At 42.9% G+C, this 18,244-nt stretch overlaps 1 long non-coding RNA gene across 1 annotated transcript; it reads left to right on the forward strand.

Moving 5' to 3' along the window:
- The first annotated feature begins 6,197 nt into the window (after window positions 1–6,197).
- LOC310679767 lies at window positions 6,198–17,814 on the forward strand. Its single transcript, XR_014512512.1, has 4 exons — window positions 6,198–6,730; window positions 12,987–13,075; window positions 13,740–13,780; window positions 17,562–17,814. It is a non-coding gene; the product is annotated as an uncharacterized lncRNA (long non-coding RNA).
- Window positions 17,815–18,244: the final 430 nt, after the last annotated feature.

Raw genomic sequence — 18,244 nt, forward strand, 5'->3', positions numbered from 1 at the left:
GATCGAAAGGTCGGCGGTTCGAATCCCCGCAGCGGGGTGCGCTCCCGTTGCTCAGTCCCAGCGCCTGCCAACCTAGCAGTTCGAAAGCACCCCTGGGGGCAAGTAGATAAATAGGGACCGCTTACTAGCGGGAAGGTAAACGGCATTTCCGTGTGCGGCTCTGGCTCGCCAGAGCAGCGATGTCATGCTGGCCACGTGACCCGGAAGTGTCTCCGGACAGCGCTGGCCCCCGGCCTATAGAGTGAGATGGGCGCACAACCCTAGAGTCTGTCAAGACTGGCCCGTACGGGCAGGGGTACCTTTACCTTTACCTATTCTTGGAATTACCTAAGAGCCACGAATAGGGAGCTCTAGAATCTGACAGCTAACCAATTGGGTTCCCAAACAGCGACCCCTATTGCTGAAAGCAGGTAACCAGCAGGAAACGCTTCAGCTCAGCCTTTGCACGGTTGACTGAACACCCCCTGCTGTGCAGATAATGGAGAAAGCTCATAAATTGTATCCCTTCTGGCATCCTGGCCAACTCTATTATGCTAGTATAAACCCTGGTGCACCAGGAGCCCAGAATAGCAGCAAATAAAACCCGCTCATACGTCAGCGACTGATAAGACTTGTCAACCAGTTCTTCCAAAGTCTTCCTAAATTATAAAGCTCCAAAATACAGGCCAAAAGACAGCAGGTCTGGGAAGAGCGAGCCATACAATGGGCACCACCAGTGAAAAGGTCCTGCTCCAAAAGATCCTTTGTACAAAACAAAGTTGCACTAATAAAGAAAAATTCCAGGGTGGGGTGGCAGCAGAAAGCAAACTAAAAATGCTTTTGCAGTTCATCAGAACTATCCAGCAATATCAAGTTATAGGAAAACTGGTGCTATTAACAGTAACTCTTCTAGTTGGTTAATTGATTTGGCAACTTCCATGCACATGACGTCTGATGCTAATTCCCCCCTTAAGAGTTAAATGATAACTCATCAGAGGCAGCTACAGTTGCAAACGGAAACAAAATATCTGTGAAAGGAAGAGGAGCAGGTTTGCTCAAGCGTGTTGCAGGTAGAAATACTGTTTGTAATGAAGTGAGAGCAGTAATTGCTCCAATTAACAAATAAGAAAGTTTTGAGAATTTACATGCTAGATTAAAATTGATTAATTCATTGAGAAGGGGATTGTAAGAAAAGCACTGGGGCCTAATTAGAATAATAGAGTACCTGCTATCTGGTGGGCAATCTCCTCCTTTATTTCCATACTGTGGCTGCAGATCACCTGTCAGGAGAGCTATGAGATTCAGGTGAGGGTCATATGCCTTATCAATCCCAGCAGGTACCGTGTTTTTTGCTCTATAAGACTCACTTTTCCCCTCCTAAAAAGTAAGGGGAAATGTGTGCGCGTCTTATGGAGCGAATGCAGGCTGCGCAGCTATCCCAGAAGCCAGAACAGCAAGAGGGATTGCTGCTTTCGCTGCGTAGTGATCCCTCTTGTTGTTCTGGCTTCTGAGATTCAGAATATTTTTTTTCTTGTTTTCCTCCTCCAAAAACTAGGTGCGTCTTGTGGTCTGGTGCGTCTTATAGAGTGAAAAATACGGTATATAACAGGAAGACCCGGCCTGCCCAGGCCTAAATATAGAAATAAAGAAGAAAATATAGAAAACAAAATACAATGAAATGATTTCTTTAACCCCAGCACCCCAAGGATTTTCTGTATACACCAGGGCCAGACCTAGATGAAGAGAGGCCTGCCCTAGCTTATTATTAATAGTACCTTTATGAACTGTGGTACACTTAGGAAAATCACACGGTGTGATTATGTACTCTAGTTTAAACAAATTTTCACCGCTTTGTGTTGAGAACTGATAGTTATGTTAATCATGCATCATACGTTGCGTTTTGGTGATCAGTGACAGACACAATTCAGACCACTGTTGCCTCACATCTAAAACTTCATGGTGGCCTCTTTGATGTGACTCTTAAGAGGATTGGCCACCTGTGTTGCTTTACACAGCATTTACAGTGATGAGTTGTTAACTAGAAAAACAAGTAATCCTATAGGGCCTTAAGTAGAGCCTTTGAGTAATCTTAGATGTGATTCAGAGTTTTTTGATCACAGAATGATCACAAATCGGAAAAGAAAAATGGATATTCTCTGCATATATTGCCTTAATTGTTCCATAGACAATATATTCAGGGATCACTAACAGCCATACAAATATGTTATCACTAAACATTTAAAGACAGCAACAGCCAGCCTTTCAGCTGGTTCTATTTGCCTTAAATGGTCATTAATTTATTGCTAATCGTAATTTCATGATACATAAATCATGAGGCGCAATCCACCATGTCAGCATTCTGAGATAATGTATTGAAGATTAGATTACAATCACTTCCAATGGAGGAAGTATACTTTGTCATTAGGTAAGTTGCTCTCCAGCTATTTCTCAACACTCTGGATTCAGGATCCAGTTCACTGACCGAATACTGATCAATGGCACAGTGATAGATATTTCCGCTTACTGTTCTCTCATCTCTAAATCAAATTATTTAACAGTAGTACAGAATGATTCCAAGCAGTTAATATATCATGCTGTACAATATCTCTAGCATTAGTCAATGAAAAAAATGTCTTCAGCTAGAAAAACTAGCCTGAAATGGATCAGTATAAAACAGGTCTGGGGAAGCTGTGGTCCTCTACATGTTTGTGGACTATATTTCCCTTCATCCCTGACCACTGGGCATGCGCATTTGGGCTGATGGAAGTTGTAGTTCAACAAGGTCCCCATCCTTGATCTAAAAATATAACTTTAGCCATCTTATTTGTCTCATGTTTGCCATGAATTGCAACTATCTGCATGGCGGACAACTATTTGCTAACAAACAAATGTATAAAATACACACATACACACAAAAACAACCAGAGCTCCTGACTGCTTCATCTTACAATATACCAATATAATAAACTATTATTCACAGTCACATGTGCCTTAGTATCTTCACCAAGTTGACCGTACTTCCATTTTGAGTTTGCCTAGGGGATATATCTGTTAGATCTGGCAATCAGACAGGAGCTAATAAGGACTATAAGAATCCAGGCAAACTCCCAGCCTTTAAAATATGCTTTTATATCCCTTCTAAGTGTGGGGAACCTGAGAATATAGAGTCTCTAATAATAATATAAACAGATCTCTTTTGGAACAGACCAAAAACCATAGCTGTCAACTTACAGATTTGAAAATAAGGGATCAGCAGCCTCGAAAATAAGGGACCAGCAGCCAAAATAAGGGATTTTCCCAGCACAGGTATGTTCAACTTCTGAGCCCCTCCAAGGCAAAGGCAGAAAGCCCAGCCAGCAGCCAAACGAAGCCTCAAGCGGTGGTTCCCACAGCGCAGCAACCTGGGAAAGGGGATGCAGAAAGGAAAACCACTGTCACTTCTTCACTTGAAGCGCTGAGCAAAGGCGAGTCCCCAGGCAATGCGGCCGATTTGATCGGCACAAGGCATGCAAGCCCCATCCCTCAGTCATTCTTCGACTCCTTATTGGGTGAGCAACGCAGCCAAGCAACACAGTTGGAGCCTCCCTCCTCCCTGGCCAGCAGGCAGGGAGGGAGAGGAGCTGCTTCCTTTGAAACCCAGGAAATTTAAGGGACATCATCAATAAGGGACAGCAGCAGGACATGGCGCTGGGATAAGGGACTTTCCCGCCAAATAAGGGACGGTTGACAGCTATGCCAAAAACCTATACAGTGGTACCTTGGGTTAAAAACTTAATTCGTTCCGGAGGTCCGTTCTTAACCTGAAACTGTTCTTAACCTGAAGCTCCACTTTAGCTAATGGGGCCTCCTGCTGCTGCCGCCGCACGATTTCTGTTCTCATCCTGAAGCAAAGTTCTTAACCCGAGGTATTATTTCTGGGTTAGCGGAGTCTGTAACCTGAAGCATCTGTAACCTGAGGTACCACTCTAGTGTCAAATCCAGCATTTGTTTCACCCAAATGTCTTTGATATGTAGAACGTGCTCTTCACACTTGATCCCTAAAAACCATATACCATCAGTATAAGCTCACAAGCAACCATATTCTGTTCATATTTTCAGTGCAGTGAATCAAAGCTTGTCTTACAAAACATTTAAACTTCCTTAAAATGAAATCAGTTTTAATATGACAAGCTATTGATCTAGGGATGATCCATACATTCATGAGATACATATCTGCAATGACAGAAGGGCAGATAGGTTCTTTATTAATGAATATATGAACAGTGACTGAGATCACCGTGGCAAATTAATGGCGATGCTGAATGGGAAAGAAGAGTTGATCATGATCTGGTTAACTGCCAAGATGGAAAAGTTAACTTTATCAATTCACTCACATAGCGTTATGGATCCATGAACTGATGAAGCGTATTAGCTGGTCAAGAGTAATTGTGCATTGGGATACAGATTATAGCCCCTCAGTCACATCACCAAAATGAATGAATTCTTACCATAGGCGATGAATAACGTTGAGCAAGATTTCTGGGAAGGTCTTTATCCCCAGAGCTGGAAATATAATTGGCAGGCCTGCATATTTTTCTGTGCAATGACAATTTGAACCCTACACCTTACAGCTCCCTCCCTAGGTTTGCCATACATTCCGGAAAATTCCAGAACTGTACAGAAACCGGATGCCCAAAAAGGTGACTGGGGGAAAATTTTGAATTTTAAGAAATGTCTAGAATTTCTCGCACATATGGCAACAAGAGTGGTTCCCCCCACCCCGGTTTTCTTTTTTGTTTGTTTGTGGGCCACTGAGGCTTTCTGTCCTGCTTTGGCCACTGTCAGCTTCCCTTTCGGTCCCATCCTCCACCTCCCAGCACGTCCACTTGGTCCACTGCTCTGGCCCTGCCCACCATACTGCTGCCACCACATTTGAGGGAAGAGAAAGTGATGGATGCACGCAGGCATGGGTGAGGCAAAGTTCTTTGTGGGGAGGGCCTATGATGGGCATGGAATGCCTCCCTTTCTTGGGCACCTCTCTCTCTCTCTCTCTCTGGATGCCTGGGGTGGGTGGTGAAGGGGTTGTCTCCCCTCCTTGAGCGTCTCTTCAGTTCTTCACCCCTGGAGGAGGAGTGGAGGAGGAGTTTGGATTTGATATCCCGCTTTATCACTACCCGAGGGAGTCTCAAAGCGGCTAACAATCTCCTTTCCCTTCCTCCCCCACAACAAACACTCTGTGAGGTGAGTGGGGCTGAGAGACTTCAAAGAAGTGTGACTGGCCCAAGGTCACCCAGCAGCTGCATGTGGAGGAGCGGAGACGCGAACCTGGTTCACCAGATTACGAGTCTCCTGCTCTTAACCACTAAACCACACTGGGTCTCCTTCCTACCTTCACACCTCCATCCGGCCTCTGGCATCACTGCTCCAGAGAGGCCTTCATGCACTGCCTCAGGCTGGGTGTGGGGTCTCCGAGGCAGGAGCTGTTTTCTGCTGCTAACAGGAGGCCGGTCTAAAAAATTTTGGTGGCTTTTTTTGAAAAGGCTCCACAACTTTGGGGGTGTCAGGAATTTGTCAGGAATATGGCAAGCCTATCCCTCCCTCAATTCAACTGTCAAAAATTCTGTGTGCAAACGATTTGTTAATAGTTTGCAAAGCTTTTAAGGCAATTTTAAAAATGTTTGATTTTTTTATGTTTTTATATGCGCTGGAAACTGCCCATTGCAGCCGGGGCAACCCAGCCAGATGGGCAGAGTATAAATAAAAAAGTATTATTATTATTATTATTATTAGTAGTAGTAGTAGTAGTAGTAGAAGCAGTATTAGTAGTAGTAGTCAAAAGATTCATATGAGAGAGGCGGTTCTTGAGGTATTGTGGTTCTCAGCTGTTTAAGGCTTTATAGGTCAAAACCAGCACTTTGAATTGGGCTTGGAAACTAACTTGGGAACAATTGCAGAGCTATGCAGATTCAACTACAATATATATCTGGACATTTAAAATATTTGTTGGTGTTGCATGTATTTCATTTGGAAAATTGAAAAGATAAATGCAGGGGTGGAAATGACCCGATACTATCCCACAGCACATGCAATGTTTTTGAGCTAGAGCACCAGCTGTCAGATGGCAGTAACTTTTGATCTCTCCATTTCCTGGGTCCTTTTCAGAACAATGACCTGGAGGTCAAAGTCGCAGCCTATCTTAACTCCCCTGAGCCACCCTCCCTCTGGCACTGTATCTTTCCTGTTACTTTGAACAGTTGCTTGGCCACCATGGGGGAGGATGCCAAAATCTCGCAGTACACCCTGTGGTGGTCAAAACAACTGCTCAGGCTTCAGAAAAACAACAATTCACCTTTGAATAGCACAGAAAAAGCCTTTATGTGCTTTGGAACGAAGTGAAACTTTGGTGATAGTTTTCAGCGGGGAGAAACACAGCCCTGTGGAATCGATGCAGCACAGAGGGTCATTTTAATATGAAGATAGAACAAGCCCTGATGAAGATTGGGGGTGTGTGTTTCTCCAGAGTGGATTGTGCCAGCATTAAAACAAAGAGGAAAAATAAATTGAGAACACATTAGAATTCCAGATAAAGGCTGATTACAGATGAATATGTAAAAGTGAATATTAAGAAGATTAAGCAGAACTGAGGACCAGTGTGATATTCCGAAGGGGAATCCCTATCATGAACACCATCCCAATCAGTCATACCCAAAGGCAATCCCTATTTCGAAGTGTCAACCCGACTGGAGCGGGAACTCAGAGTCTTTGGCCACGGGTAACAATAAATATTAAAACCTTTATTATTAATGTTTGATAGAAACATGAAAAATTTATCCTTGTGTACAAATTATGCTTCTTTTTACAGTGACAATGCAAAGAGGTTTTGCAATGCAATGGTCCAAGTGCCCTCAATTTTTTTTATCACCATCATCATTATTTTAAAAAGAGGGACAAAGAGATAATTATGTTTTCACAGATTTCCTTCTGCCACAGTTACCCACAGACTATGAGAATGAATAGCAGGAAAGCTGCTGGCAGCTAAATGGATTATTTTACACCAAGGTCACTAGAACAGCCTGTTACACTTTCTTTAATTTTTAATTTTCACTCCCCCCTTATTTTGTCTCTCTTTTGTTTTGGGGCATTTACCACAGTTTTCCTTTCTTTTTCTTTTTCAATCAGACCTTTTCAATCAGTTTGACTGCTTACAAAAATATTGTTAGAAATTATCTAAACAAGAGTTGTTCTGAAATGTTTTAAAATGTTGTACAAGCTTCCAGGATATATACAGTGTATTTTGCAGGGGCTAGAGAAGAGGAACACTTCAACAAATGGCATTTTAAAAATTGTCTTGTATTTCCTATGTTTCTTCCAAGGCACATGGTTCCCACTCATTTTGTCATCACAACAACCTTGTAAGGTAGATTAGGCTGGGAGATGGCAACTGACCCAAGGTCACCCATTGAGCTTCATGGCTGGCTTGGAATTTGAACTTGGAACTCTGCAGTCCCCATCCCCATCTCTAACTGCCCAACCACAGTGGCTCTTTTATCCAGGTGGAAAGATCTTAGGTGGTAAGATTTAGGGTTGCCATAACTTGTTTTCATTCATTTTGTTTCTTGGGCTAAATCAGGCATCCCCCAACTCGGCCCTCCAGATGTTTTGGGACTACAACTCCCATCATCTCTAGCTAACAGGACCAGTGGTCAAGGATGATGGTAATTGTAGTCCCAAAACACCTGGAGGGCCGAGTTGGGGAATGCCTGGGCTAAATGCTTCTGTGCAAAATCATTTCTCCTTCATGGCAGCATTAATAACCTTCCTAGCCCTGCCAGCTGCCCCCTCCCTGCTAAGTTTTTCTCAGCCAAGAGGGGCAAGGGTCCAGATCTTCACTTTTCAAAACAGACCCTCTCCCAATAGCAATAAAATGCTCAGGTTGGGAGCCGGTAACTAGCACAGTAGAGCAAATTCCATGAATGCTAAGTATAGCCATAATAATGTGAATCTATCTTGTCGTGTTAACATTTTAGGGCAGCTTTGATATGACTTGCGTAGTTCTGAATACTAGGAAAATGGTACCCACCAACCATTGCCATACATTGCCTGGCATAGAATTGCCGAAATCCCACAAGCACTTTTTTTTGCTCCATGGCAGTAAAAATGCACGTAATAAAATAAATAGCTAACTTCTCCCCCCCCCCATGCTTTTATGAGCTGCTTGGGGTGGTTGCCTCACTCTAAACTCATGCAGAGGGTTCTCCTTGCACTCAAGCAAATATTCTTTCATTCCTCTTAAAGGTAAAGGTAAAGGGACCCCTGACCGTTAGGTTCAGTCGCGGACGACTCTGGGGTTGCGGCGCTCATCTCGCTTTACTGGCCAAGGGAGCCGGCGTTTGTCTGCAGACAGCTTCCGGATCATGTGTCCAGCATGACAAAGCCCCTTCTGGTAAACCAGAGCAGCACACGGAAACTCTGTTTACCTTCCCGCCAGAGCAGTACCTATTTATCTCCTTGCAAACTTTGACGTGCTTTGCTAGGTTTGCAGGAGCTGGGACCGAGTAACAGGAGCTCACCCTGTCGCGAGGATTCGAACTGCCAATCTTTTGATTGGCTAGCCCTAGGCTCTTGTTGTTGTTGTTTAGTCGTGTCTGACTCTTTGTGACCCCATGGACCAGAGCACGCCAGGCACTCCTGTCTTCCACTGCCTCCCGCAGTTTGGTCAAACTCATGTTGGTAGCTTCGAGGACACTCTCCAACCATCTCGCCCTCTGCCGTCCCTTTCTCCTTGTGCCCTCCATCTTTCCCAACGTCAGGGTCTTTTCCAGGGAGTCTTCTCTTCTCATGAGGTGGCCAAAGTATTGGAGCCTCAGCTTCAGGATCTGTCCTTCCAATGAGCACTCAGGGCTGATTTCCTTCAGAATGGAGAGGTTTGATCTTCTTGCAGTCCATGGGACTCTCAAGAGGGCTGGGTTTGGGCTGGGTGTTCATCAGTATGCGGATGATACCCAGCTCTACCTCTCTTTCAAATCAGAATCAGTGAAGGTGGTGATGGTCCTGTGTGAGTGTCTGGAGGCGGTTGGAGGATGGATGGCGGCAAACAGATTGAGATTGAATCCTGACAAGACCGAAGTACTGTTTCTGGGGGACAGGAGGCAGGCAGGTGTGGAGGATTCCCTGGTCCTGAATGGGGTAACTGTGCCCCTGAAGGACCAGGTGCGCAGCCTGGGAGTCATTTTGGACTCACAGCTGTCCAGGGAGGCACAGGTTAAATCCGTGTCCAGGGCAGCTGTGTACCAGCTCCATCTGGTACGTAGGCTGAGACCCTATCTGCCCGCGGACTGCCTCGTCAGAGTGGTGCATGCTCTGGTTATCTCCCGCTTGGACTACTGCAATGCGCTCTACGTGGGGCTACCTTTGAAGGTGACCCGGAAACTACAACTAATCCAGAATGCAGCAGCCAGACTGGTGACTGGGAGCAGCCGCCGAGACCATATAACACCGGTCTTGAAAGACCTACATTGGCTCCCAGTACGTTTCCAAGCACAATTCAAAGTGTTGGTGCTGACCTTTAAAGCCCTAAACGGCCTCGGTCCAGTATACCTGAAGGAGCGTCTCCACCCCCATCGCTCTACCCGGACACTGAGGTCCAGCACTGAGAGCCTTCTGGCGGTTCCCTCACTGCGAGAAGCCAAGTTACAGGGAACCAGGCAGAGGGCCTTCTCAGTAGTGGCGCCCTCCCTGTGGAACGCCCTCCCACCAGATGTCAAAGAGAACAACAACTACCAGACTTTTAGAAGACATCTGAAGGCAGCCCTGTTTAGGGAAGCTTTTAATGTTTGATGTATCACAGTATTTTAATATTCTTTTGGAAGCCGCCCAGAGTGGCTGGGGAAACCCAGCCAGATGGGCGGGGTATAAATAATAAATTATTATTATTATTATTATTATTATTATTATTATTATTATTATTATTATTATTATTATTATTATATAAGAGTCTCCTCCAGGACTATAATTCAAAAGCATCAATTCTTTGGTGATCAACCTTCTTTATGATCCAGCTCTCACTTCCATACATGAAGTGTTTCGAATGTACATGAAGTGTAATGAGGCAGGATTGGGGAAAACAATATATCTGGATCCCACTAACTTTGGTAGTCTTGGGGATGGCTGTTATTTTCATATCACCCCTAGGCACTGTTAGGCATGTAAATTGGGTGTTCCATGGAAAAGGCGTGGGTTGGACCAGGCAGGGTGGAAGTTACCCTGGAGCCTAACTTAGTTTAACTCGGTCACATGATCTGACGATTGGGCATAACTTACTCTGGCAAAAATGGTGGTGTTATTCAACTCTGATTAAAAGGCTTATTTTCCCTCTGCCAGCCTTAGGATGGTTCAGCTGGCAGTACTGAACAGTTTCAATGAGAGTAAATTATGCTGGTTTAAGTTAAATAAGTTCTGGCCGTTTCCTAGGCTTAAGGTTTCTTTGCCAACCGTTATCAGTTAAAACCACAGTCCCCTTTTACTTCTGGATGAGATGTTTCAGGTCATTTTGCTGTTGTTTCCCCAAGAGATTCTGGCTACCCAACACCTAATTTCTTTAATGTATAATAATGATAATACTAAACGAGTCCCAATGTCAAACTAAAGTTCAGTTCAGTTTATTAGTGAACCAAAATGGGTTGTTTAAACTGCTATTAAGCAAACTATAATAGTTTCCATTTCTTACAAAAATCAATAAAAATAATTAAAACAACAATACTTCCCTGTGCTAGAAGAACAAGCAATATAACATATTATCATGGAGTCCAGTGCAATATACTGTAGAAGTCTCTTTAAAGTATTTGCAGCTGTAAATGAATGTTTTTGAATGAAACAAGCAACCCAAAGGTAATTAAATGTAGTTTATGTAAGGTGCAAGTAGCAGCTATTGTTGTGTCTGCAAAGCATTAGCTCATGCTATTGTGATTGCAATGTCTTTTTTTCTTTTTCCCATTCTGGCTGCTTTGGGGAAAAAACACAGGGCATTGGTCTGAAAGAAACAAGGACAAAATAATAGTGGGAGAAGCTTAATCTGTGCATTTCTGAATAGTACAAACTGTTAACAAGCATCATGGAAAAACTGTGACTGTGCTGTGGTTATAAGGAAGATAAGATACTGCCTGGCTCACAGTGGGTTGTGAGGTAGGATGGTGGGAAAGACACCAGCCAAGAATGTAAAAAGACGACACTAAAAACTAAACAAAATGAAAGAAGAGCACATGTGTATTATATTCCAAGTTGCAGCCTTTGGCAACCTACGCAATTTCCCCAAATACACACATTTTTGCAAACCAATTTCCCCAGTATAATGCATTTTGAGTATGTTATTTTCACTGATATATAAATCTGTATGCTCAATTTTCACTAGTATACGCACTTTTTACACATCACTGGGCTGGAGGACTGCATTATAAAATCCAGAGAAGTGTGTATTTCGAAGGCGCCTGTGTTTTGGTTCAGGTCTTCTTTCAGAAAATGCAAAGCAGGAAGGTTTGCCTTTAAATGTGAACTGAATCCCTGCTTGTAGGCCAGGGAAGAAGCTGGTGGGTGCAATCCTGATCTCTCCTATACTTATTGAGTCTGCATACTTTCATGCCGTTAGGATCACACACCCCACCCTATTCAAAGAAAATCTTAGACGACTGTGTGAGTTTGGATTGGGTTTGTTTGTATTTTTTTTACCGGGGGTCTTAATTTTACTTTCCAGCCCAGCTTCCTAACTTCACCATGTATGTAAGCTTCTACAGATGTACTGAAATGCTAGATGCCAACAGGATGGGAAGTTTCCTTAAGGCACTTCCTTATGCGTTAAATCTCCAAAGAGTTTTCTCTCTGTGTGCTTTATTGGGAGCCATTAAGTATCAAAACAAACTTATGCAGGAGGCGGCTTTGATGTAGGCTTCCTGTAATTTATTTCTGCTGCCTATAGCATGAACTGAATTCCTACCTGATTGTTATTAGCTCCCCAAATATTTATATCACTTGAGATAATCAATGCTTATCACGGTCAATACAGATGTTACAAGTTCCTCCAGAAAGGCGCTGTCAGCATAATAACATTTTAATTATTGCAGCATATGTTTTCAAATGGATTGCTTGTAAACAGAGACACTGTAGATGTAATTAATAGGCAACGTGAAAGGATATTGTACATGTAAATTATAGCTTTCCCCCAGCAAAGAGTCAAAACGCTAATGCAGCCTCTTTTGGAGGCATCAGTGCTGCCTTAATTAATTTAAATCATGTGGCTAGTGCTGCCTTTTCTTGCCAGTCCCTCGCGCGTGCATATCTCTGCAGGATGCTTTCCACATGACTGCTGTGTAAAACAAATCTGGTTGTGCGATTCGGGAAATATATAAACAGCTAACTTGTGCGATCCCATCTTTTCATCTACACATGATTAAGAACACTATTGATTCCCCCCCCCCTGAAGAAATGGAGGCAATAGGAAAGGGGGAAAGTCTAGGCCACGGCAGTTCTGCATCATGTAGGGCAGCCAAGATGATCAAGGGCCTGGAAACCAAGCCTTATGAGCAATGGTTGAGGGAGCCTGGAAAAGAGGAGATATGATAGCCATCTTCAAGTACCTAAAGGGCTGTCAGGTGGAAGACGGACAAGCTTGTTTTCTCTTGCTTTGGAAGGTAGGACACAAACCAATGGATTCAAGTTAAAAGAAAGGAGATTCTGACTAAACACCAGAAAGAACTTGCTGACAGCAAAAGCTATTAGACCAGTGTTTCTCAACCTGTGGGTCCCCAGATGTTGTTGGACTACAACTCCCATCATTCCTGGCCAGCATGATCAGTGGTCAGGGATGATGGGAGTTGTAGTCCAACAACATTTGGGGACCCAGAGGTTGAGAACCGCTGTATTAGACAGTGGAGCAGTCTCCCTTGGGAGGTTTTGGACTCTCCTTCCTTGGAGGTTTGTAAGCAGAGGTTGGATGGCCATCTGTCATGGATGCTTTAGCTGAGATTCCTGCATTGCAGGGGGTTGGACTAGATGACCCTCAGGGTCCCTTCCAAATCTACAACTCTATGATTCTATGGAGGGTACATTCAGATGTGAGAAACACTGTGTAAGTGCTTCTGTCCCACCTGTTAATGTTTGTTTCACACTGCAGTAGCTGTTGCATTATGGAACTGTGGTGGCTTTTTGACGGATATACTGACATGCTGGGGACGCGGGTGGCGCTGTGGGTTAAATCACAGAGCCTAGGACTTGCCGATCAGAAGGTCGGCGGTTCGAATCCCCGCAACGGGGTGAGCTCCCGTTGCTCGGTCCCTGCTCCTGCCAACCTAGCACTTTGAAAGCACGTCAAAGTGCAAGTAGATAAATAGGTACCGCTCCAGCAGGAAGGTAAACGGCGTTTCCGTGCACTGCTCTGGTTTGCCAGAAGTGGCTTAGTCATCTGGCCACATGACCCGGAAGCTGTACGCCGGCTCCCTCTGCCAATAAAGCGGGATGAGCACTGCAAGCCCAGAGTTGGCCACAACTGGACCTAATGGTCAGGGGTCCCTTTACCATTACCTTTACCTTTACTGACATGTCATGCTAAATTTCATTCGCGCCAGGAATGAGGAACAGGAAAGAACTGTATTGCAGGGGGTTGCACTAGATGGCCCTTGGGGTACTTCCCAACTCTACAATTTGATGATACTGTGTGCAAAATCATAATAATATCTTGTTTATTTTTGAAGAGTTGGTTTCTAGCCCTCGTGGTTTTTAATGTCCTCCAACAGGAGATCTTAGAATGAACCACTGCCGATTATCATCCACTAAGGTGAGGCCATGCCCCTGCCATCTTTGGACACTAACATCTTGCGATATTGAATGCTGCTGCATTTTAACATGGAATTATTATTTTTTAATAAACACAGGCAAGGAAAAAGGGAAAACACACATGCCACTACAAGACCACTAATTAAGAAGAAGAAAAGGAAACTTATTGATTAGTCCTTAGGATATCAAGGGTTAGCTTAGAGTAAAACACTCAGAGAACTCCACTAATTAGTGAATATTTCTATTCAGAAGGAGCCCCTGTTGGGTTCAATGGGACTTACTTCCAGGTAAATGTATATGGGCGGACAGTTGTACTTTTATTGTCAAATCATCCTTAGGAAAAATAATAATATGCATTTTTATTTGACTGGAATGTGATCAGAAATAGGGACAGGGGAGAAATTAGGTGAGTTTACCTAATTCCAACTTTCCAAAACAATATTCAAAGCAAACATCAGAAACCATTTGAAATTTGCACTTCTCTGAATTTTGCAATACAGTTGTCCTGCTGAAACAATGCGTATTAAGTAAACCCACGTAAAATGCATACGTTGATGTAAAGTGTGTATAAAAATGAATTATACTAGTGAAAGTGGCTTTGCAAAGATGCGTGTATTAGGATAAATTTACAGGTTTGACAATCCCTGAACTTCGAGTCAGGAGGTAAAAGGAAACCATGGTGTTGTTATTAAAAATTTAATTGCTTGCTTTATTGCACTTTCTTAAACATAATCACGGAGTCTGGAATTTTACCAATTCAGTGCTGTTTAGAAGGTTGCTTGGGAGACTTTCAGTTGTGTACTATATGTGACTTTGCTGTTGCATGCAGATGTTGAGAAATACCTATTATGTATATCTATCATGTTCCAGAACTTCTGCACTGTTGGACATTTTTGTCAAAGGTGAGAGTCGGAACCAATCTGGCCACCTCCTTTCTAACAATAGTGACTGTAGTCCAAGGGTCATGCATCACTTTCTGAGAACTTTGCATTCTCCCATTATGTTTGTGTCAGTTGATAAGGTTGCAAATATGATCCAGATGGAGCACCAACCACATTCTTCCGGGCTCAGTATCTTGAGATGAGGATGTCCTTGAGACTTATGACATTTAAACAGTATTGTTTTATTTACAAATATATCAGTAGAACATGGGAGAGCAGGCCCTGAGCAGATAAGCAAGCAGCATGCCTTCAGAGCTCCTCCGATAGCTGCAAAATCTCAAGCTGCCTACGTCCAACTACCATTTGTTCCTAACCCTACCCAGCAGTAACCACCTGTCATGAAAAGCTATTATAGAGATCTCTTAAGTTGTTGAGGAAAAAAATCATAAAAATGGTTGGCTTCTCACCAGACCCAATGCCACAACATGACACAAGTGTTACAATATCCAGCACTCCTAAACTCTGAGAAACGTGTACAGTTTTCTACTGACTCATGAACCACTGGCTTTTCCAGCTGTGCCAAGTAGTCCTTCTGAAGACCATTTCAGAAGCAGCTCACTTGCAGTTATTCTCTTTCCAGATCAGACCATCAGAAGGTAAACTAAGGCTGCCATCATTGGAATAAATTCTGTATAGATGTGTAATATTGCACTGTTAGCTTTTATGATAACAAGACAAAAATTTCTGGAGGGGAGGGTAGAATGAAAAGTAAAGAAGAAAAGGGAAAATGAAAGATGTTGCTAGAAACACAGAAGTTGCTTGGGAAGGAGACACAAGTCTTCACTGCCAAAAATTTGTGCCATGTCTTCCTTTTATTACCTTTGCAAGTAACTGAGTACATATGGCATGTTTGTAAGTAAAGCAGTCAGTGATGTTAGTTACACCTCTGCATTTATTACCTTACTCCAGAGTATTATTAACTTTTACATTCCCCATAAAATTTAATTTATCACTTAAATAATTTGCTTTGTGTCAAGGTTCAGTGTGCTCCAGTGCTTTCCTGCTCATTAAATGAGATATTTTTACTTAATGAGCCAAGGATGTCCTTTGCATTTAACATTAGAATTGATTTCAAACACTCCATTTTCCCAACATTTGTGCGTGTAATTTCTCTGTGCGGGCTTTATCCCATAATCTTAAAGATGGGGGGGGGGGCACTACAAAGAATAATGGCCCATGAATTCCATAGACTTTTTCAAAAATGTATGCAGCATGCATAGTTGGTTATTCTGAAACACATCAACTTGAACTTTTGAGCTCATTCGTGCAGGCCAATATGTGTTTTGGTTATTTGTAGGACTATGACTTTGGAAAGCAGTCTGCTGGCCCACTACAATACCCCTGACAGACCCTCCATTACAGAGGTGGTTGGTATCTCCACCAAAGATGATGTCTTTAGAGCACCTTAGCTAGGTAGTAGCACTCCACCTCATGAGAAGAGAAGACTCCCTGGAAAAGACCCTAATGTTGGGAAAGATGGAGGGCACAAGGAGAAGGGGACGACAGAGGGTGAGATGGTTGGACAGCGTTCTCGAAGCTACAAACATGAGTTTGACCAAACTGCGGGAGGCAGTGGAAGACAGGAGTGCCTGGCGTGCTCTGGTCCATAGGGTCATGAAGAGTCGGACACGACTAAACGGCTAAACAACAACAAGCACTCCGATTATGCAACAGTGTGCTCAGGGCAGTGTGCCTGGTGCCATCTATGTGGTCTCTTCTAATTGCATATAGGGCTTTTATGCAGCAGCATAACTTTCGCTAAACGAATCCTTGCTTTGAGGACAACTTGAGTTGAATGGCATTCAGACTGAGACTTGGCATGGCATAAGAAGGTAAAGTTTATTAAAAGAAGTACATTCTTGATAGGAAAGGCCAGACCCGCAAAGTCCCAGATTTACAGAGGCCATCCTGGTTTCTGATTTGATCCCAATATATCCTGCTTTTCCTTAGGCCATCCCTATTTTCATCGGGAAAATGTTGGAGGGTATGAAAGGCTTCTACAGTCGTAGTTAACTATCCAGTTGGAGAAACAAAGAAACCATGCTTTCCTCTTTGTTCTCAGAAGATAGATGGAAGATGACATATCACCTCGAGAATAATAATAATAATAATAATAATAATAATAATAATAATAATAATAATTTATTCATACCCCTGCCCATCTGGCTGGGTTTCCCCAGCCACGCTGGGTGGCTTCCAACAGAATATTAAAATACAACAGTCTATTAAACATTAAAAGTTTCCCTAAACAGGGCTGCCTTCAGAAGTCTTCTAAAAGTCTGGTAGTCTGGTAGAGATCCAGAGAAAGACTGTGAGGAGAAGCAGGAAGTTGTAAAGACGCAGCAAACAAAGACCTATGAGACCTATCTCATTAATGAGATAGAGAGCAGTTGGCATAGCCATGAAGTTACATGGATAGAATCTGGAGGTGCCTAGTTTGTCTCTCTGTCTTAACCCACGCAAACTCTTCTCAGCAGGCTGAGTCGTGCCCAAACTTCCACACCTTCAGAATCAAATGAATACCTTTCTGTCCACCCAGGCCTTTAAAGCAACTATCCAGTATGGGCCCCTCACTTTTGAAAACTGTGTTCAACTGTGTGCTGAGTTTTAGCAAAGGTCTCTTCTAATATTAATCACAATCACATTAATACATATTCAACAATTCCAGCTAGAAAAAATACCATATGCTGAATATCAGTTAAGACGAGTTAATATTTGCTTTTCCAAAGCATATTTCTTTCTATAGAAGACTGCAAAAATAATTTATTTGTATATACTATGAAATTTCTTTATATCCATGTTGATAGACTGTCAATCATCTTTTTCTTGTTTTGCACGTAGTTTTGCCACATGGAAGAGTTCAAGTATGCAAGACTTTCAGGAAGTGAAAAACCACTAAAAGTTGATGTCCATCTCCTGTACAGCCAGAACAGAAGACTTAAAAAACCCTTTATGATGCAATTGATCATTCCCAGCATGAGATGTCCACCAGTAGCATTCCAGCTGTTACTCCTCATTTTTTGTAGAGCTTCCAGTAAACCACAATGACTGGACTGGAATGAAATCTGTGGATAATAAAATGTCCTTGCATTGATGCAGCCGTGTAAAATAGCTGATTCAAAAGTAAGAGCTGATTTTAGAGATTTAACTGCTCCTGACACGTGTGGGCACATTATTTTATATTTGCAATGAAAAGTTCGTGATTTTGAACCACCCAATTCTGCTTTAAAATATAAAGAGAACAAAGGGGTTTTCCAAACACCCTTAACACATTTATTAAATTTCCTTCATTCCCAAGAGGTATATCATAAATCAGCTTACACATGTGCATAATTGCTGTGATCCAGCAAGGGAGATTGATGCGGATAAGGAGGTTCACATGACTGCAGCCCCTGTGGATGCAGGTGTCCATGGGTGTTTACAAATGGAATCTGCGACAAAATGCTATGGAGTATGGAGTGCTTCTCTTTAGGATTCTAGCCATTCAGCCATACCCTTTTCCAGGACACTCCGTTCCATTCCCC

Source organism: Podarcis tiliguerta (assembly GCF_965153285.1).
Source record: "Podarcis tiliguerta genome assembly, chromosome: 6".
Classification (NCBI taxonomy): domain Eukaryota; kingdom Metazoa; phylum Chordata; class Lepidosauria; order Squamata; family Lacertidae; genus Podarcis; species Podarcis tiliguerta.